This window comes from Salvelinus fontinalis, chromosome 15 (genome assembly GCF_029448725.1).
Source record: "Salvelinus fontinalis isolate EN_2023a chromosome 15, ASM2944872v1, whole genome shotgun sequence".
Classification (NCBI taxonomy): Eukaryota; Metazoa; Chordata; class Actinopteri; order Salmoniformes; family Salmonidae; genus Salvelinus; species Salvelinus fontinalis.
The window spans coordinates 40,172,773-40,193,593 of record NC_074679.1 but is presented as its reverse complement, the minus strand read 5'-3'; the positions used below and the strand labels follow the sequence as shown (position 1 = coordinate 40,193,593).

The 20,821-nt window shown below is 45.6% G+C and overlaps 1 protein-coding gene across 1 annotated transcript in view; it reads right to left on the bottom strand.

Moving 5' to 3' along the window:
- foxn3 (forkhead box N3) overlaps positions 1-20,618 on the bottom strand; it is a 261,189-nt gene extending 240,571 nt beyond the window's left edge. The window contains exon 1 of the mRNA XM_055863826.1: positions 20,373-20,618. The gene's annotated coding sequence lies outside the window, so the exon portion shown is untranslated. The remainder of the gene's footprint in view (positions 1-20,372) is intronic.
- Positions 20,619-20,821: the final 203 nt, after the last annotated feature.

Below are 20,821 nucleotides of genomic sequence, written 5' to 3'. Positions count from 1 at the left end.
GGACATTCAGAGAAGAGAACAGGTACAGTATACTACTGTATTTTTGTAATTGCAAATTTACTGTACTACACTATATGCAGCTGTTTCAATAGACATTTGTAAAGTGAATCAATGTTCGTATTGTACTGCATTAATATGTTTTGTAACTGCACAACTACTTTTTGTAGAATTGCAAGGCTGCCACATGCAGGTGGAAGGACAGCTGTATTCACTCGGGAGCAAGAGGCCGTTATAGTTGGCATGGTCCTTCAAGGTAATGCAATACGACTCAGAGAAATCCAGGAACGAGTGCTACAAGACAACACACACTTCCAGGGAATCGACAGTGTGAGCGTTTCCACAATTGACCGTGTCCTCCATCGTAACATGATGCGAATGAAACAAGTATACAGAGTACCTTTTGAGCGCAACTCACCAAGGGTGAAAGAGCTGCGAGCTCAGTATGTGCAAGTAAGTGTACATTCAGAAACATTTACTGTAATCCAGATTGTCTAGAGTACTAACACATACTATGTGAATGACATTACTCTTCAGTACATACAATGTATGTGAATCAGAAGCCTAATTGTACTCTACAGTATAGCACTGTCTCTGTACGACTTCCTACATACAGTATATTGTATTTCTACACAGACAATATTTGACTTGGAATCCTTGGACAGACCCCATGAGTTCATCTTTGTCGATGAAGCAGGCTTCAATCTAACAAAGAGGAGAAGGAGAGGCCGAAACATGATTGGACAGCGGGCCATTGTTGAAGTCCCTGGTCAACGAGGTGGCAATGTCACAATCTGTGCTGCTATCAGCAACCATGGTGTTCTACATCACCATGTTACACTCGGGCCATATAACACCCAGCACCTTCTAAGATTTATTGCCAATCTAAGAGATATTTTATTTGAGCAGCAGGTTCAAGAGCAGCAGGGTCAAGAGGTAAATGAGAATCCCATTCCCACCTATGTGATAGTGTGGGACAATGTCAGTTTCCACCGAGCTGCTCAGGTAAGGGAATGGTTTAACATCAATGGGCAGTTTATGAACTTGTACCTCCCTTCATACTCGCCTTTCCTGAATCGGATTGAGGGGTTTTTCTCCTCTTGGAGATGGAAAGTGTATGATAGACAACCCTACACCAGAGTAAATCTGCTGCAAGCCATTGATTTAGCCTGTGGTGATATAGGTGAGGAATCATGTCAGGGCTGGATACGGCACACAAGAGGCTTCTTCCCCCGTTGCCTCAGGAGGGACAATATTGCTTGTGATGTCGACGAAGTGCTCTGGCCTGACCCAGCCCAAAGACAGGAAGAAGCACATTGATCACATGTTAACTCCTCTGATTTGTGTCCCTTTTAGTATTGTATACTGTAGTACAGTGCATTGTAGGCTGTATACTGTACAATGGACAAATTGTATGGCCCTGAACATTGTGCTTTCCATTTATTAACAGTACTGACTGCTCAATGGATTTTGACTGGTTGCAGGTTCATATCAACAAAGAACAAGAATTACAGTGTCACAGAGACAAAGGACAAGTTTGTGAGATGCAGGGTACAGTACTGTAAAAATAGGGGTACAAGGAGGAGGAAGAACAAAAAACAAAATTGCAAAGAGCAAAGCAGAGTAGTAATTTCTGATCAATTTTGAGCTACTATGATAGAACATGTTTTCGTTCATCAAAAGACAATGACGGAAAAATATGAATATTTTTTTTTAGATGAAAAATGTACTTCTCCCTGAGAATTGTATGTTTTGAACAATGTGTTTTCTATTTTTCGGTGTATTGTTTACTGACTGCTTGAGAGTGTATATCATTTTGATCACTTTGTTTTTTTGAGAGCAGTGTTTGATTTTGAACACAGGTAAAACTGTTTTGAGGCGAATGTTTCATTTTGCCAGAGGAGTCAGAGGTTATGTGCTTAATGTTTTCAGGAAATGGAGCAAGGTTTCAGAAATTGTGTTTTAGCAATTGAGAAACACTCTAAATCAATTAGCAGACGCTCTTATCCAGATTGACTTACAGGAGGAATTAGGGTTAAGTGCCTTGCTCAAGGGCACATCGGCAGATTTTTCACTTAGTCAGCTCGGGGATACTGGCCCAACGTTCTTAACCACTAGGCTACTTAAATACCCAGCAGCCCTATAACTTCCAGAGGATGAGAAAGATCCTTCCATTCAGTCTGTCTATTCATGGTTGCGTGTTTCATTTGAGCACAGCCAGTCAGTGATACTGAGTGAGCTGCTTTGTCTTTGACGCTCTGGGTGTGTTTGAAGTAAAGGGTCCACTGGGACCCACTGTAGAGACAGGGACAGAGAGACAGAGAGAGAGAGAGAGATTGTGTGTGTGTGTGTGTGTGTGTGTGCAAGTGTGTGTACACACGCAGCTCTCACCACCCGCTGTTCACTCGAGGACAGGGGAACAATATCTGAATAGGGATTAGTGGCACATCTTGATTGGAGTGTGAGGGTTGGCAGAGGCACATGTTGATGATGCTGATTTTGAGGAGGGCACCAGGTGATGATGCGTATGGTGTAATGATGTGACAGTCCAGGAGTTAGCCCAGCATTGATTAGACATTGTGGCTTTAATTACAGTGCATCGTATCCTCTGATTGGTGAATCAGCGTAGGAGAGGAGGGATGAGAGGAGAAGAGGACAGGTGTGTGTACTCGACGCCGACACCTCTGCCCAGACACACACAAACACACACACACACACACATCTGCTGTCGCCTAGTGCCTGATAAACAAGGATTGGAGACGAGACAGGAAGAGCCGTGAGGACTGACAGCTGTTGGCTGTCTCAGGTCTCTAACTACCTGCAATTACAGTATCTACACACACAGTGCAAACACACACACACACATATCCACCCACACACACATCAAACACATTTCACATAATATTCCTTCTGTGTGGAAAACTAGAAAGCGCATTCATTCAATACCTAATCAAAAAGCAATGACACAGGCCCCAGGAGAAGCCCTCTCTTGGAATTACTCAGCGCAACATCAACAATAATTTAGAATGGACAAAAATAAACTTGCAGAACAGGCATCTTGTTTGTATTTCTGTGTCGGTGTCCAGGGAGTTAGGGAGAGCTTGAGGAGAGAGTGGGACGGTGGGAGGGATGGAGAGAGAAGATGGGGAGAAAAACGTTTTTTTTTTTTGAGTCAGCAGGCAAGATAATTTCAGCATCGGAGCAGTATTGAGTTATCAAGGCACTCTGTCTCTCTCTAAAATAAGCAAGCATCTAAGTAAGCACTTCCTTAGACGATGTATACCATGCGTATCCCGTACATAGACTAATACAAGTCTCTCCCCTCTCTCTCTTTCTCTCCTCTCGCTGACACAGCCAATCACCACAGAGGTTAATGTCATACACACGCTCCGAAAAACTGCAGATCCCTCCACCTGATCGTTAGTTAGTGTGTGTATGTGTGTGTGCATACAAGTGTGTGTGTGTGTGTTCAACATTACTGCTGGGCCAGCACTAAGCCATGTTCAGGGGACTTCACTCTACATTACCCCTCAGCTGTAACCTTAGCCTGGTGATCTGCCAGGATTCTTTACAGGCCTCCCATCACACATAGAGATACTAGATAGAGCTTTTTCATTCGTCAGTGTAGAATGGAAACCATAGATTCTATGGCGGACATCTTGGAAAGGTGTTCTGGAATAAAGTGTATGACAAAACATTTAGGATGACAGATTCCTTCCTTCAAATCTTAATTCGCTGACGTTCCTTCGTTTTTCAACGCTTTGTGTGTTTTATAACATTTATTGTATTCGGCGCATGGGACACATTTTGATTTGATTTGGACAGTGTGTCACTGAAGGTGCAATCCCATTCTATTTCTATGAATTAACCCTATATGAAGCGGTGTGTAATGAGTGAAGAGCTCTCTCTCTCGCTCTCCCTCTCTCTATCTCTCTGCATCCAGTTACAGCCACAGTAAATCACAGAGCACCTATCAGTGGTTAATCTTTGTGTCAGATGACAATTTATCCATCAGCCAACGACAGACAGACAGTGTGGGTCACCGGTAGCCTGCGAAAACATTCAGTCACTAATCAGCTCCCTCGCAAACATGATTACATTTCAAATCACATTAGCCTCAGCACGCCAGCTACAGGACAGCCTAGTCAGAGCAATACGGAGCAGTGGACAGCACAGGCCCAGAGGTAGACAGGAGAGGCATAGAGGGATAGACAGGGGTGTAGAGAGAGAGAGAGAAAGTGGGAATAAAAGAGATGAGGAGAGAAATCCGAGCAGACGCACACACACACATACACGCGTGCACAAACTTGACCACAAAATCCTCCTCCTAGCATTAAAAATCTCTTCACCACCTTGTCCACCCCTACCGCTCAGACCGTCTTGTCCCCTACCAACCCACACACTCAATCTGTTCTACCACAGCAGGCCACCTTGTCATCCCCAGGTCCAAGCTCCAGAGCTTCTCCAGGGTTGGGCCGAAGCTCTGGGACTCCCTCCCTTCAGTCATCCGTGAGTCCATCACCTGCTTTCAGTCCCACCTAAAGATCTTCACACACACACACACGCACACGCACACGCACGCACGCACGCACACACACGCGCGCGCGCGCGCGCACAACACCTGCTCACTCACTCATCCACTGACATATCATACCCTTTCCCTTCCTTGAACCCTACTCCCTACCTCCTCCTGTTTATTCTGGTGATTTACTGTTTTGATTTTGGATTTCTTGTCTTGCCGTTTCTGCAATTGAACAGCGACTTCGGGGGCTTGAAAAGCGCCGCGTACATATCCCGTGTTATTATAAGTAGAGGGGATTGACAAGGAAGCCATATCACCACTCTAGACCCTTTAGTTCCTCTTCAGTCCCTCCCACCCATCATCCCAGTCTCTGCAGACTCACTCAGATCATCTGAATAGTATAATCATCGTGACAGGATAGCCTCTCGATTACCTACGGAAGGAAGAAAGGCAGTAGCTATGCACAATGGCCACTCAGCCACAGTGAAGAATAGCCCTCAATGAGACAGCACTCTGAAAGCGACCAAGTAACTGAGATTCAGTCTAGTCCTTCAATGACACAATACTCTGAACAAGGCCAGCCTACTGTATCTCCTTCCGATCAAAATAGCTTTGGGCCCTGTCCTAATAGTTCTGAATTGTACCCTTTCTCTTTCTCTTGAAAAAAAATCACTGAGGAGGGAAAGAGGCAAGGAAGGAAGGAAGAAAGGAAGCTATTTGAACAGGGCCAAGGTCACTACACTATACTGTACTGAGTTGGGCAGGTTCTTTTATGTCTAGAACCACTCCTAGGGCCCTCTCCGACATCTGATTAGCCCATCAAGGGTGCTCGAGACTGGGCTTATGTCTGTTTGAAGAATGCCTCCTAACCTCCAGCCCTCCTCTCCAGATGGAGCTCATTGAGCTGAGAGCAGGTCAAGAGGAGCAGTGAACACTCCACTGTGACATGAAAAAGGTATTACAGGAGGAGAGGAAAGGAGAGGAGAGGTCAGGAAAGTGGAGGAAAGGAGAGGAAAGGAGAGGTCAGGAAAGTGGAGGGGAGAGGGGAGGGGACGAGAGGAGAGGAGAGGTCAGGAAAGTGGAGGGGAGGAGAGAAGAGGAAAGCAGAGGTCAGGAAAGTGGAGGAGAGGAGAGGAAAGGAGAGGTCAGGAAAGTGGAGGGGATGAGAGGAGAGGAAAGGAGACAAAAAGGTGGGCATGTAGTATCAGGTTGACTGTCTCAAACAGAAAGCAGTTGAGGGAGAGGAGGGCAGTGTAACCACATGTTGTAAAGGAATGTTGAAGACACAGAGACACAGAGCTTTGTAGTGTCTGGGTGCGTGTTCTATTCTGTATGTCATGAATGCTGTGAATGCGTCTGTACCATATCGTTGCAGGGTGATTTGCACATGAAAAGGAAAGAAGGCCCGAGCTGCTTTGACAACGCCAACAGCAAGATATTCTCCTTTCTGAATAAATAACGCTGCCTGATGGGAAGCTAGTGCACGGCAGGATGAAACACTAGTCTTCCAAACCACCTCCTGGTGCGCTGAATCAATGCACCTCCCATCCCGGATATGAAACAATGGCTGGGATATGTTAAGACTGGCGTGTCTCACCGGGAATGTATGGAGGAGATGGGAATGAGAGATGGGAACGGTTAGAAATGGGAGGGAGGATGTAGTGGCATGAGTGGGTATGGTGATGGATGCAGTGTTATATGTGTGTGTAACGTGTGTAACGTGTGTAACGTGTCTGCGTGCATGTATGTGGCCATTCTTCCTATCAGTCAGGAAGAGATCATATATACCCTAACTCAGTCCCTCCCTCACGACTTCCCTCAGCGTCGGGTGAGATAGAGGAGCAGGCGGTAAAATAGAGTTGTTTATCCACTCCTCGGTGGAGCTGTCTCCTAGGTGACAGAGCCCAAATGAAAGCACTACCGGTGAAATATGACACTGATGATAGGCTGCCTGCTCTGCAATGCTCTCTGCACCGGGGATGGAATTGACTTGATCCTCCAGAGTCCTTCAGATGAGATGGAGGTAAGGAGTGTGTGTGTGTGTGTGTGTGTGTGTGTGTGTGTGTGTGTGTGTGTGTGTGTGTGTGTGTGTGTGTGTGTGTGTGTGTGTTTGTGTGTGTGTGTGTGTGTGTGTGTGTGTGTGTGTGTATGCATCTCCATTTAAGTGTGTCAATAATAGGGTCTGCCTACCAGTTTCCGTAGACAATCAGGGTGGTGTCTCTCCGGGGAGTAACTGTGAATGAACACACACTCAGGGAGGGACGGAGGAGGAGAGCAGTGAATGGCCTGAAGAGTTTTCATTGATGGGTTTAACCTCCCAGCGTGTGCCTGCATACACACACTCACTCAGGCACGCACGCCCACACACACACACGCACACACACACACCCTTTCCCTCAGATTCCTTTCCTTATTTCCTATTCATAAGGGGGCGTGGCGATAAGGTATGTTCACAAGCTATTGGCTGTTTTTACAAGGTTAAGATCATCAGACAATAGAGGATTCTTATTCAAATGGATTAAATCTGTGTTTTTGACAAAAAAACAACGAATGGACTAGTCAAATTAGTCAACAAATCCCACCACAGCCTGATGGTTAAAAAACAAATGCTGTGTCAGTAGGCTGTGGTCCTTGTGTTGTGGCTCTGAGCATGCAGTTGCATTTCCTCCCATTCTCTCCCAGTGGAGCAGGATGCAACTGACAACCATATCAGAGCCATAATGGCCCCTTTTCAGCTAGCGAGCTAGCGTGGTATTAGTATGAAGGGAATGTAGAAGTATGTCTGAGAGTATGGCATGACATGCAGGGGGAGAGACACTAGAACTTCTAGAGAGGACAGATCTGAACTGTTCTCACAAAACTGCATAGCAACAACAGTGTGTCAACTGAGAGGGAAAATTGCCACATCAACACTGAAGGGATTTCTTGAAGTTAAGAGAAAGAGGGAAAGGGAAGATAGAGAGGAAGAAAGAGAGAGAGAGTTAGAGGACAAGAGAGGTACGGCTTGTCTCCATTCCAACCTATCTTTGACTAACTAAGAGATGTGCCACACACACACACACGCACATATAACAGTGCCTGACAGGTTTCCTGCCGAGAAGCCTTTCCCCGTTAACACAACGTCAACAGGAAGCACTGCAGTAACAATGATAATGCTGCCCAACTCCAGTAGTTACAGAGAGAGAACGACTGAGAAAAAGAGAGAGGAAGCAAGAGAGCGGGCGAGAGGGAGAAAGAGACCTTGAAACGTTATTGAATGGAGAGGCTGTTTGAGAGCCTGTGGGACACAATACTCATGAAATCAATTAACGACCCGCCAGCCGTATCACTGTTTCAGACACACAAAACACACACACACACCATCCTGACATCACAGCATAGAAATAGACTGAACACACACACACACACACATTTTTCTGTATTTATTTATTTGTATTATTTTTTACTGCTCTAAGGTTATTATTACTGTTTGAATAACCTTATTTATTATTATGAATTTATTTATTTTATTTTATTTATTTTTCATTCTTTATGCGGCGTGCACTGCACAGAACACCGGACGAATTATCACTGAATTATCACTGTGAACTATTGTAATGTTTGTTTATGTGTCAATTAATCCCATAAGGGATGGGTAGCCAACTGGCCATTTGACTCAAAAATAAATGTCATTCATTCATTCATGTCATTCATTCACACGCAAGTAAACACACACACACACACACACACACACACACACACACACACACACACACACACACACACACACACACACACACACACACACAGTGACTTTGGAGGAGAGGAGCTAAGTAGGACATGGTCAACGGGAGAGACTATAAGGACACAGCTGACGCTTAAACCGACTAGCCAAAAAAACCTTAACCATCACCTAACCCTTACCTTGACCCTAACCCCAACCCTTACCTTAACCCTAACCTTAACCAAACCCCTTAACCATGACCTTTTATTTATTTATTTTTTTTTACCGTTATTTTACCAGGTAAGTTGACTAAGAACACGTTCTCATTTGCAGCAACGACCTGGGGAGTAGTTACAGGGGAGAGGAGGGGGATGAATGAGCCAATTGTAAACTGGGGACCTAACCCTAACCTTAACTTTAACCACATTTTTATCCATTCTGAAATGAAATATTGGTTTGGGCGTGAGCTTTTCCCAGAGTCATCGTTTTTTCCAGCGTCAACGTTAGTCTCTGGGAGAATAGCCAAGGACGTTCATACACAGAGGCACGCACTAGACTAGAGAATGTGTGACGGACAGAGGTGCTTCAGTGAAACACAAAAGAGAAACATAAAGGCGAGATGGGAGAGAAGAGAGAACCGGAGGTGACCTTCATAAAACAGAAATAAAGAGAGCACTGTTCACTCTCCCACTTATCTTTGCCTCTATGCTAACCGAGCCTCTGGGTATTTAGTAGAAACTCTGAACTTCCTGTTTGCTTGGGAGGCAGCATCCAATCAGGAGCAAGAGATTTCAGGTGTGGGGTTAGTGTGTCCTATATAGGCGGAGCTCAATCACCACAAGGGCCATGGGCACAGAGAGAGAGAGAGAGAGAGAGAAATAGAGAGAGAGAGAGAGAGAGAGAGAAATAGAGAGAGGGGCAGGAGAAAGAAATAGAGAGAGGGGCAGGAGAAAGAGAAGAGAGGTTAGAGATGGACATGATGAAAGAAAATAGGAAAAAACGAGTGAAAGTGAGGGGAACTAGATAAACAGAGGGAGGGAAGTAAAAGAGGATGTTGAGAAGATGAGAAACGGTCTTTTAGTAAAGTATTGCGAGAGCAGAGATATAAAGCCTGTTCACTTTCCATTTGTAAGAACACCTCACCGGGTCACATAGAGGAGTACCACTCTATGGAGCATGCTGGCTACGCCTGAGTCCCCAAAAGACACCCTGGTGCACTTCTTTTGGGCCCATTGGGCTCTGGACAAAAGTAGTGCACTATATAGGGAATAGGGTGCCTTTTGGGATACAGCCCCAGACTCCCTGGAGAGAGAGAGAGAGAGAGAGTCATACACTATCTAGTTAGCACTGTGCTTTGCTACACAGTCAGGTAGCCACTTAATGGCCACGCTAGAAAGGAGAGGAGTGGCGATAGCATCAGAACTATGACCATCAAGTGCATGAGCTTTTGGGTCTTGTTCTACTGTAGCATTAGGGTTTGGCTACAGTTAGAGTATGAGTTACTGTCACGTTCGTTGAACGGAGGAGACCAAGGCGCAGCGTGATGTGAATACATTCTTCTATTTATTAACGAAGAAACACTAAAACAAACTATGCAAAAACGAACGTGACGCTATATATAAACAAGTGCAGACACAGGCAACTAACCATAGACAAACTAGACATACAACATAGAATGCCCACTCAGATCACACCCTGACCAAACAAAACATAGAAACATACAAAGCAAACTATGGTCAGGGTGTGACAGTTACGTTTATAGTTGTGGTTTGAATTCCATTTGTTGCTGTAACACACAGCACAACCCTTTGAATCCCTCACATTTTGAACCTGTACATTTTGTTTTCCTGGATGGCTAACAATTCCAAACTGTCCCAGACACATCCCTGGATAATGATTGTGATTGTCTAATACTAGTTTTCCGAACCTGAGACTCAGTGCTCACATTTTCCTGGGCAGCATTTGGGTTCTCTAAATTTGATGGGAACTGTGATGGAATAGAGTGCTCAGCTTCTGAGATCCCTTTAAAAGCAAGAACAGCAGACTGGCAAGCACACACACAAGTGTACAGTGCACAGGCACACACACACACACACACACACACACACACACACACACACACACACACACACACACACACACACACACACACACACACACACACACACACACACACACACACACACACACACACACACACACACACACACACACACACAGTTCCTCTCAGTCAGCACACCCAACACTACCAGAGAATTCCTGCTGCCTTGACTTGATCCATACGGACGAACAGCAGAATTCCTGAGTGAGGAAGCTTTGTCTCGCTACAAAGGGAACGTTCTTATGGAGGGGGACCAATGTGTGTGTCCTTCAGCACACCAACACTTAGTTCATAATGCAAATATTACTGTTTTTTTGATCGCTTTGGTACTATTTTCACAAGTATGTGTCACGTTCCTGACCTATTTATGTTAGTTTTTGTGTGTTAGTTGGTCAGGACGTGAGGTTGGGTGGGCATTCTATGTTATCTGTTTCTATGTTGGTTTTGGTTTGCCTGGTATGGCTCTTGATTAGAGGCAGGTGGTTTGCGTTTGCCTCTAATTAAGAGTCATATTTAGGTAGGGCATTCTCACTGTTTGTTTGTGGGTGATTGTCTCCTGTGTCAGTATGTTTGTTCGTACCACACTGGACTGTAGCGTTTGTTTGTTTCGTTTTCGTTTCGATGTTGTCTGTTTTCCTGTACGTAAGTTTATGTTTAGTTATGTAAGTTTATGTTCAGGTTGCGTCAACGTCGTTTTCTTATTTTGTAGTTTGGAAAGTGTTTTGTTTCGTTTCGTGTGCCATCGTAATTTATAATAAAGATGGCTTATTTCCCTGAGCCTGCGTTTTGGTCTGAAGATCCTTCTCTCCTCACCTCTTCCGAGGATGAGGAGAGCGTCACCCGTTACAGAATCACCCACCAAGCTAAGACCAAGCGGCAAGGGAAAACGAAACGGAGTAAGGGACAGGAGAGAAAGGAGCAATGGACATGGGACGAGGTTTTGGATGGAAAGGGTTGCTACACTTGGGAGGAGATCCTGGCTGGTAGAGATCGCCTCCCATGGGAACAGCTGGAGGCACTGAGGAGAGCGGAGGCTACCGGAGAGAGGAACCGGAGCTATGAGGGAACGCGTCTGGCACGGAAGCCGAAAAAGCCCGTAAGTAATTCCCAAAAATTTCTTGGGGGGGGGCTAGGAGGTGGTGGGCCAAGGGCAGGTAGGAGACCTGCGCCCACTTCCCAGGCTTACCGTGGAGAGCGGGAGTACGGGCAGGCGCCGTGTTACGCAGTAGAGCGCACGGTGTCTCCTGTACGAGTGCATAGCCCAGTGCGGGTTATTCCACCTCCCCGCACTGGGAGGGCTAGATTGGGTATTGAGCCAGGTGTCATGAGGCCGGCTCAACGCGTCTGGTCTCCAGTGCGTCTCCTCGGGCCGGCATACATGGCACCTGCCTTACGCATGGTTTCCCCGGTTCGCCTACATAGGCCGGTGCTGGTTATTCCACCTCCCCGCACTGGTCGGGCAACCGGGAGCATTCAACCAGGTAAGGTTGGGCAGGTTCAATGCTCAAGAGTGCCAGTACGCCTCCACGGTCCGGTATTTCCGGCACCACCTCCCCGCCCCAGCCTAGTACCTACAGTGTATACACTACGCACTAGGCTACCAGTGCGTATCCTGAGCCCTGTTCCTCCTCCACGCACTCTCCCTGTAGTGCGTGTATCTAGCCCGGTGCCTCCAGTTCCGGCCCCACGCACTAAGCTACCAGTGCGTCTCCAGAGCCCTGTACACACTGTATATTCTCCCCCTACTAATCCTGATGTGCTTGTCCTCAGCCCGGCGTCACCAGTGCCGGTACCACGCATCAGGGATAGAGTAGGCTTTGAGAATACAGTGTGCCCTGTTCCTGCTCCCCGCACTAGTAGGAAGGTGCTTGTCATTAGCACGGTGCCTCCAGTTCTGGCACCACGCACCAGGTCTACAGTGCGCCATATCCGGCCAGAGCCATCCGTCTCCCCAGCGCCATCTGAGCCATCCGTCTCCCCAGCGCCATCTGAGCCATCCGTCTCCCCAGCGCCATCTGAGCCATCCGTCTCCCCAGCGCCATCTGAGCCATCCGTCTCCCCAGCGCCGTCTGAGCCATCCGTCTGCCAGGAGCCTGCAAAGCCGCCCGTCTGCCATGAGCCTGCAAAGCCGCCCGTCTGCCATGAGCCTACAGAGCCGTCAGCCAGACAGGAGCCGCTAGAGCCATCAGCCAGACAGGAGCCGCTAGAGCCGTCAGCCAGACAGGATCTGCCAGAGCCGCCAACCAGACAGGATCTGCCAGAGCCGCCAACCAGACAGGATCTGCCAGAGCCGCCAACCAGACAGGATCTGCCAGAGCCGCCAACCAGACAGGATCTGCCAGAGCCGCCAACCAGACAGGATCTGCCAGAGCCGCCAGCGAGCCATGAGCAGCCAGAGCCGTCAGAGCGCCATGAGCAGCCAGAGCCGTCAGAGCGCCATGAGCAGCCAGAGCCGTCAGAGCGCCATGAGCAGCCAGAGCCGTCAGAGCGCCATGAGCGTCGAGAGCCGTCAGCCTGCCATGAGCGTCGAGAGCCGTCAGCCTGCCATGAGCGTCGAGAGCCGTCAGCCTGCCATGAGCGTCGAGAGCCGTCAGCCTGCCATGAGCGTCGAGAGCCGTCAGCCTGCCATGAGCGTCGAGAGCCGTCAGCCAGCCATGAGCATCGAGATTCGTCAGTCAGCCATGAGCTGTCCTTCAGCCGGAAAAGGCTGGATACCCAGAACTGCCCATCAGTCCAGAGCTGTCTCTCTGTCCGGAGCTGCCTTTCAGTCCGGAGTTGCCCCTCTATCCTAATCTCCCTCTCTATCTTCATCTATCTCTATATTCTTATCTATCCCTCTTTCTTGATTTATCTCTCTGTCCCGGTGTTTTCCCTATTAGATATGTTGTTAAGGGAATTTTGTGGGGGTCAAAAGAGGGTGGACATTCTTGGAGGGAGGAAGTTAGGATGGATTATGGTGGGGTGGGAACCGCGCCCCGAGCCTGAACCACCACCGTGGTTAGATGCCCACCCAGACCCTCCCCTAGACTTTGTGCTGGTGCGTCCGGAGTTCGCACCTTGTGGGGGGGGTACTGTCACGTTCCTGACCTATTTATGTTAGTTTTTGTGTGTTAGTTGGTCAGGACGTGAGGTTGTGTGGGCATTCTATGTTATCTGTTTCTATGTTGGTTTTGGTTTGCCTGGTATGGCTCTTGATTAGAGGCAGGTGGTTTGCGTTTGCCTCTAATTAAGAGTCATATTTAGGTAGGGCATTCTCACTGTTTGTTTGTGGGTGATTGTCTCCTGTGTCAGTATGTTTGTTCGTACCACACTGGACTGTAGCGTTTGTTTGTTTCGTTTTCGTTTCGATGTCGTCTGTTTTCCTGTACGTAAGTTTATGTTTAGTTATGTAAGTTTATGTTCAGGTTGCGTCAACGTCGTTTTCTTATTTTGTAGTTTGGAAAGTGTTTTGTTTCGTTTCGTGTGCCATCGTAATTTATAATAAAGATGGCTTATTTCCCTGAGCCTGCGTTTTGGTCTGAAGATCCTTCTCTCCTCACCTCTTCCGAGGATGAGGAGAGCGTCACCCGTTACAGTATGTGGTAAAATTTCACAACTCTTAGTATAAAACTCAAAACAGATCATCAAAAAGGCTGTTTTTTCAAAACTTTTTGAAGCACATTTTTAATTGACTAAGTACAACACAAAATCACACAGTAACTTTGTCTAGAAATACCTTTGACAGAAAGTAATTGCCTTACACAATGCATTGCTCACAGTACTTTTCATATGATTCTCTTCTCATTTGTTTAAATACGTTTGGCCATCACTTAATCCAACTTAATGATTCATCACTTAACAGTTTGGCAAACCTATAGAATTTAAATGTTGGATTTTGAGAACTACAGACATAAAATGTGTTAGTAAAGCATACATGTCTAAATGACCTGTATGATAAATGATAACCCTACATAATGACTACCGGTTATTGCTAATTGATTTCAGATTGCGGTAACCACAATTGGTGACCATATAAAAGGGTGTGTGTGAACACTTGCAATTTCTTTGAACATGGAGCAGGATAGACAGCAAGGGAGAGGAAGAAATCAAAGAGCCCATGGACAAGGGGCCCGTCAGAGAGGTGGGCATCAGAGAGAGAGAGAGGGGGAGGCAGACGGCAGGGAACTGTTGTGTCTAATGAAGTGAAGTCTGCAGGGTATGCACTGTGCTTTACCATTACATTTACAGTAAATGACATATTGTAATGCATGTCAATTCACAAAATGTTACAGTATTCTAACAGTATGATCTATTGGAAGGATACTCTGTTCTATCCTCAGAATTGACAGAAGACCCCATGGTGGTGGCCGTGTGCTGACCGACCAGCAGGAGCGAGCCGTGGTGGAAATGGTGAGGGACAGGAATGACATACGGCTGTCTGACATAAAGCAGACCATTGAGGAGAACGATGACACATACGATGTGAACGATGACCGGAAAAAAATTTTTTTTTGAGGGTGATGGCGCTTGAGGCTGCTGTGAACCATCGCAGGTATATCTTTGTTGATGAAGTGGGCTGCAACCTGGCCAAAACTCTGTGGGTGGAAACTCATCGACCGTCCAAGTGCCTGGACAACGTGGGGCAAATATTTCCATGTGCGCAGCTATCTCTGAAGATGTTGTGGTAGGACGTAAGCCATCACTTGGATCCTACAACTCTGCACACCTCATTGTGTTTCTCAATGAAATTGAGCAAGGCCTGTCAAGGTGAAGGGGTCACCTATGTCATTGTGTGGGACAATGTCAAGTTCAACCATGCAGCGGTGGTTCAGGCATGGTTTTGGGGCCTTCCCTTCCCATTCTCTTATACACTCCTTTTCTTCAGCATGGCGGTGGAAGGTGTACGTTCGCAATCCCGTGACGTGCCACCCTCCTTCTGGCCATGGATGAGGCATGTGACGACATCAATGTCAAGCTTGGATTCTCCATGCCTAAAGGTTTTTTCCCGCGGCGCATGAACAAGGAGGACATTCACTGCGATATGGATGAGAATTCATGGCCAAATGCTCAAGACAGGCTTGACGCAAATGAATGCGTTCATTTCATTTGTTTCATTTCATTTCTTACCTTTGATTACAGACAGTACACATGTTGTTTGTTGCATGAATGATTGTAGAGGATGTCTTCATTAATCACACCTTTGATGACACATTTGATAGACATTATAGAAATGATAGATCTCGTCAATTTTGTTGGGTAATGTAAGTGTATTGCCTCATGTGAACTGTGTAATGTACTGTAAGTTACAGTACTGTAGCATATTACTTTCAGCACTTCTAAATGGTTTGCTATTGGATTAACTGGTTGTTAAACGACTAAATTGAAAAGATCTAATTGTTGTGTTTTGGTGATTAAACCGATGTTCTCAATACATTTCACAATAAACTTATATTTTGAATCAATGGTTGTGTGGTGAGAGATGTTTACGATCCAAATGAACGCACAATGACAGCTTCTGAAAGAAAGACTAGGCTGCGTTACATGTGTGACCAGTTCTGAGATTTGTACTAAGAGTTGTGAAAGCTTACCACATAAAATGGTACTAAAGCGATAAAAAAATAAATGTAAATCAAACAGAGCCTCTGGTCACATACAGTTGAAGTCGGATGTGTACATACACCTTAGCCAAATACATTTAAACAAAATTTTTCACAATTCCTGACATTTAATCCTCGAAAAATTCCCTGTTTTAGGTCAGTTAGGATCACCACTTTATTTTAAGAATGTGAAATGTCAGAATAACAGTAGAGAGAATGATTTATTTCAGCTTTTATTTCTTTCATCACATGCCCAGTGGGTCAGAAGATTACATACACTCAATTAGTATTTGGTAGCATTGCCTTTAAATTGTTTAACTTGGGTCAAATGTTTCGGGTAGCCTTCCACAAGATTCCCACAATAAGTTGGGTGAGTTTTGGCTCATTCCTCCTCACAGAGCTGGTGTAACTGAGTCAGGTTTGTAGGCCTCCATGCTCGCACACGGTTTTTCAGTTCTGCACACACATTTTCTATAGGATTGAGGTCAGGGCTTTGTGATGGCCAACTTCAATAACTTGACTTTGTTGTCCTTAAGCCATTTTGCCACAACTTTGGAACTATGCTTGGGGTCACTGTCCATTTTGGAAGACCCATTTGCGACCAAGTTCTAACTTCCTGACTGATGTCTTGAGATGTTGCTTCAATATATCCACATAATTTTGCTTCCTCATGATGCCATCTATTTTGTGAAGTGCACCAGTGATGCTGCCACCCCCGGGCTTCACGGTGGGGATGGTGTTCTTCGGCTTGCAAGCATCCCCCTTTTTCCTCCAAACATAACGATGGTCATTATGGCCAAACAGTTCTATTTTTGTTTCATCAGACCAGAGGACATTTCTCCAAAAAGTACGATCTTTGTCCCCATGTGCAGTTGCAAACCGTAGTCTGGCTTTTTTTATGGCGGTTTTGGAGCAGTGGCTTCTTCCTTGCTGAGCAGCCTTTCAGGTTATGTCGATATAGGACTCGTTTTACTGTGGATATAGATACTTTTGTACCTGTTTCCTCCAGCATCTTCACAAGGTCCTTTGCTGTTGCTCTGGGATTGATTCACACTTTTCACACCAAAGTACGTTCATCTCTAGGAGACAGAACTCGTCTCCTTCCTGAGCAGTATGACGGCTGCGTGGTCCCATGGTGTTTATACTTGCGTTCTATTGTTTGTACAGATGAATGTGGTACCTTCAGGCGCTTGAAAATTTCTCCCAAGGATGAACCAGACTTGTGGAGGTCTACAATTTGTTTCTGAGGTCTTGGCTGATTTCTTTTGATTTCCCCATGATGTCAAGCAAAGAGGCACTGAGTTTGAAGGTAGGCCTTGAAATACATCCACAGGTACACCTCCAATTCACTCAAATGATGTCAATTAGCCTATCAGAAGCTTCTAAAGCCATGACATCATTTTCTGGAATTTTCCAAGCTGTTGAAAGGCACAGTCAACTTAGTGTATGTAAACTTCTGACCCACTGGAATTGTGATACAGTGAATGATAACTGAAATAATCTGTCTGTTAACAATTGTTGGAAAAATTACTTGTGTCATGCACAAAGTAGATGTCCTAACCGACTTGCCAAAACTATAGTTTGTTAACAAGAAATTTGTGGAGTAGCTGAAAAACAAGTGTAATGACTCCAACCTAAGTGTATGTAAACTTCCGACTTCAACTGCACATACATTCATACATACATACATACATACATACATACATACATACATACATACATACATACATACATACATACATACGCACAGAAGCAGTGAACAGAGCAAAGCTATTCCTGTCTCTGTAGTTGCTAGGGAGAGAATCTGCTAAGATCAAGAATGCCTCCACTTACACCACATTAAATATCAGAATAGATCAAATACTGTATGAACTGGCTGGGTTGGGAAACCCAGTCACATGGACATCTACATTGCATTGACCGACAGCATCTACAGGGCATTCGGAAAGTATTCAGACCCCTTGACTTTATCCATTTTGTTACGTTACAGCATTACTCTAAAAATGTATTAAATAGTTTTTTCCCCCTCATCAATCTTAACACAATACCCCATAATGGCAAAGCAAAAACTGTTTTTTTGAAATTTTTGCAAATGTATATAAAAAAACAGAAATATCACATTTATATAACTATTCAGACCCTTTAGTCAGTAATTTGTTGTGGCTTCTGTCTGGCCACTCTACCATAAAGGTCTAACTGGTGGAGTGCTGCAGAGATGGTTGTCCTTCTGGAAGGTTCTCCCATCTCCACAGAGGAACTCTGGAGCTCTGTCAGAGTGACTGTCGGATTCTTTGTCACCTCCCTGACCAAGGCCCTTCTCCCCCAATTGCTCAGTTTGGTAGGGCTGCCAGCTCTAGGAAGTCTTGGTGGTTCCAAACTTCTTCAATTTCAGAATAATGGAGGCCACTGTGTTCTTGGGGACGTTCAATTCTGCCGAAATGTTTTGGTAACCTTCCCTAGATCTGTGCCTCGACACAATCCTGTCTCGGAGCGATATGGACAATTCCTTCGACCTTATGGCTTGGTTTTTGCTCTGACATGCACTGTCAACTGTGGGACCCTATATAGACAATCATGTTCAATCAATTGAATTTACCACAGGTGGACTCCAATCCAGTTGTGGAAACATCTCAAGGATGATCAACAGAAACAGAATGCACCTGAGCTCAATTCCGAAAGTCTCATAGCAAAGGGTCTGAATACTAATTTAAATTGGGTATTTCTGCTTTTTGTTTTTAATACATTTCCAAAAACCTGTTTTCGCTTTGTCATTATTGGGTATTGTGTGTTGAGATTGCTGAGGATTTTTTTTTATATAATCAATTTTAAAATAAGGCTGTAACGTAACAAAATGTGGAAAAAGTCAAGGGGTCTGAATACTTTCCAAAGGCACTGTAGATCGCTCTATTGTTTAGTTGAGCATGGTAAGTTGTGTTTACCAGTAATAACAAGCCCAGATAAACAGACGGAAAGATAGCCTTGTCTCAATGTGTTCATAGATAGCCGAGCTTACAATGGGTGGACAGAACATAAGGAACACCTGCTCTTTCCATGACATACACTGACCAGGTGAATCCAAGTGAAAGCTATGATCTCTTTTTGATATCACTTGTTAAATACACTCCAATCAGTGTAGATGAAGGATAGGAGACAGGTTAAATAATGATTTTTAAGCCTTGAGACATTGTTTTAAATGTAACCTTTACTTAACTAGGCAAGTCAGTTAAGAACAAATTCTTATTTACAATGGCAGCCTGCTGGGGAACAGTGGGTTAACTGCCTTGTTCAGGGGAAGAACGACAGATTTTTACCTTGTCAGCTCGGGGATTCAATCCAGCAAACTTTCGGTTACTGGCCCAACGCTCTAACCACTAGGCTACCTGCCGACATGAATTGTGTATGTGTGCCATTCAAAGGGTGAATGGGCAAGACAAAATATTTAAGTGCCTTTGAACGGGGTATGGTGGTAGGTGCCAAGCGCAGCGGTTTGTGTCAAGAACTGCAACGCTGCTGGGTTTTTCACGCTCAACAGTTCCGTGTATATCACGAATGGTCCACAACCCAAAGGACATCATGCCAACTTGACACAACTGTGGGAAGCATTGGAGTCAAGATGGGCCAGCATCGCTGTGGAATGCTTTCGACACCTTATATAGTCTATGCCCCAACGAATTGAGGCTGTTCTAAGGGCAAATGGGGGGTGCAACTAAATATTAGGAAGGTGTTCCTAATGTTTGGTATACTCCGTATAGATGTGTGTTGACCGCTGTGAGCTGCATTCATAAAGACAGAGGCTATCAATGGCTTGTTGGCTGCTATGCTGGATTCACATGGCTCTGGCTGCCGCGTTTTATCTCCTCTCGTCTCTCTCTCCTTCCTTGTCACTCGCTCCATTTCTCTCGTTCTCTTTTATCACTCTTTCCCTGGTCTCAGTTGAAAGATTGATAGAGTCAAACTCGCTGCGTATTTTCCTTTCACCCAACTCTCACTCACTCTCTCTCCCCATCTCTCCTCTCTCAGTGTAAGTTTGTCTCTAGTCTGGTCTGTCACTGGCAGGCTGTATAGTTTAGTTGAGCCAGTAGTTTACTACGAGGAAAATTGTTCTACAGTGTGAGTCAAACACTGACCTTGAACACTCTTTTAGCAAACACTCCCCTGCTACAATGGACATGAGTGAGGGAAAGCAACAGAGAGAGAGGGAGAAAGGGGGAGAGAGAGTGAGAGATTGCGAACGGGTGAAGGAGAGAGAGAATAGAGGTGGGTGACAGCAATGAAAAGAGGAGGGAGAATGGAAGATTCAGAAGAGGAAAAGACCCACAGACACACTTCACACAGTGTCGCACAGTGTGTGTGTGTGTGTGTGTGAACTGTTAGCTACCACACATACTCCCTCACAGGGACAGGAGCGTGACCTGTTCACACACACACGACTCCTGACAAGAACAAGTCAGATTAGATAAGGCGTATAGTAACCTTTCAATCCTGCTGCTCTCCCGATCCTGAAATACTCCTTCTTTTGTCACTCGGTCTTCTTCTTCCTCCAAAAGGTTTAAATCCCTCCGTTTAATCCCTCCATTCCGTTCAGATTCAGTGTTACAGCAGAGACCATTGAGATGACCACACTCACTTCTCTTCCTCTAGCTTCTCTCTCTCTCTCTCTCTGTATGTCTGTCTTTCTGGGTCCTGCTCTCTTCCTCTCTCTCTCTGTCTCTCTCTCTCTGTGCTGGAACAGAGGAGGCAGTCCGACACAGGAGCCAGTAACTCTCTGGGTCCTAGTGTCTCCTGGGTTGACTGAAAGAATGTCATTGTTCCTTGTTGCCTTGCGAGGTGGCTTGCACCGCACGCACGCATGCACACACACACACACACACACACACACACACACACAAGTCAACGTCACACAGAACAAAGTGAGCTTAAGT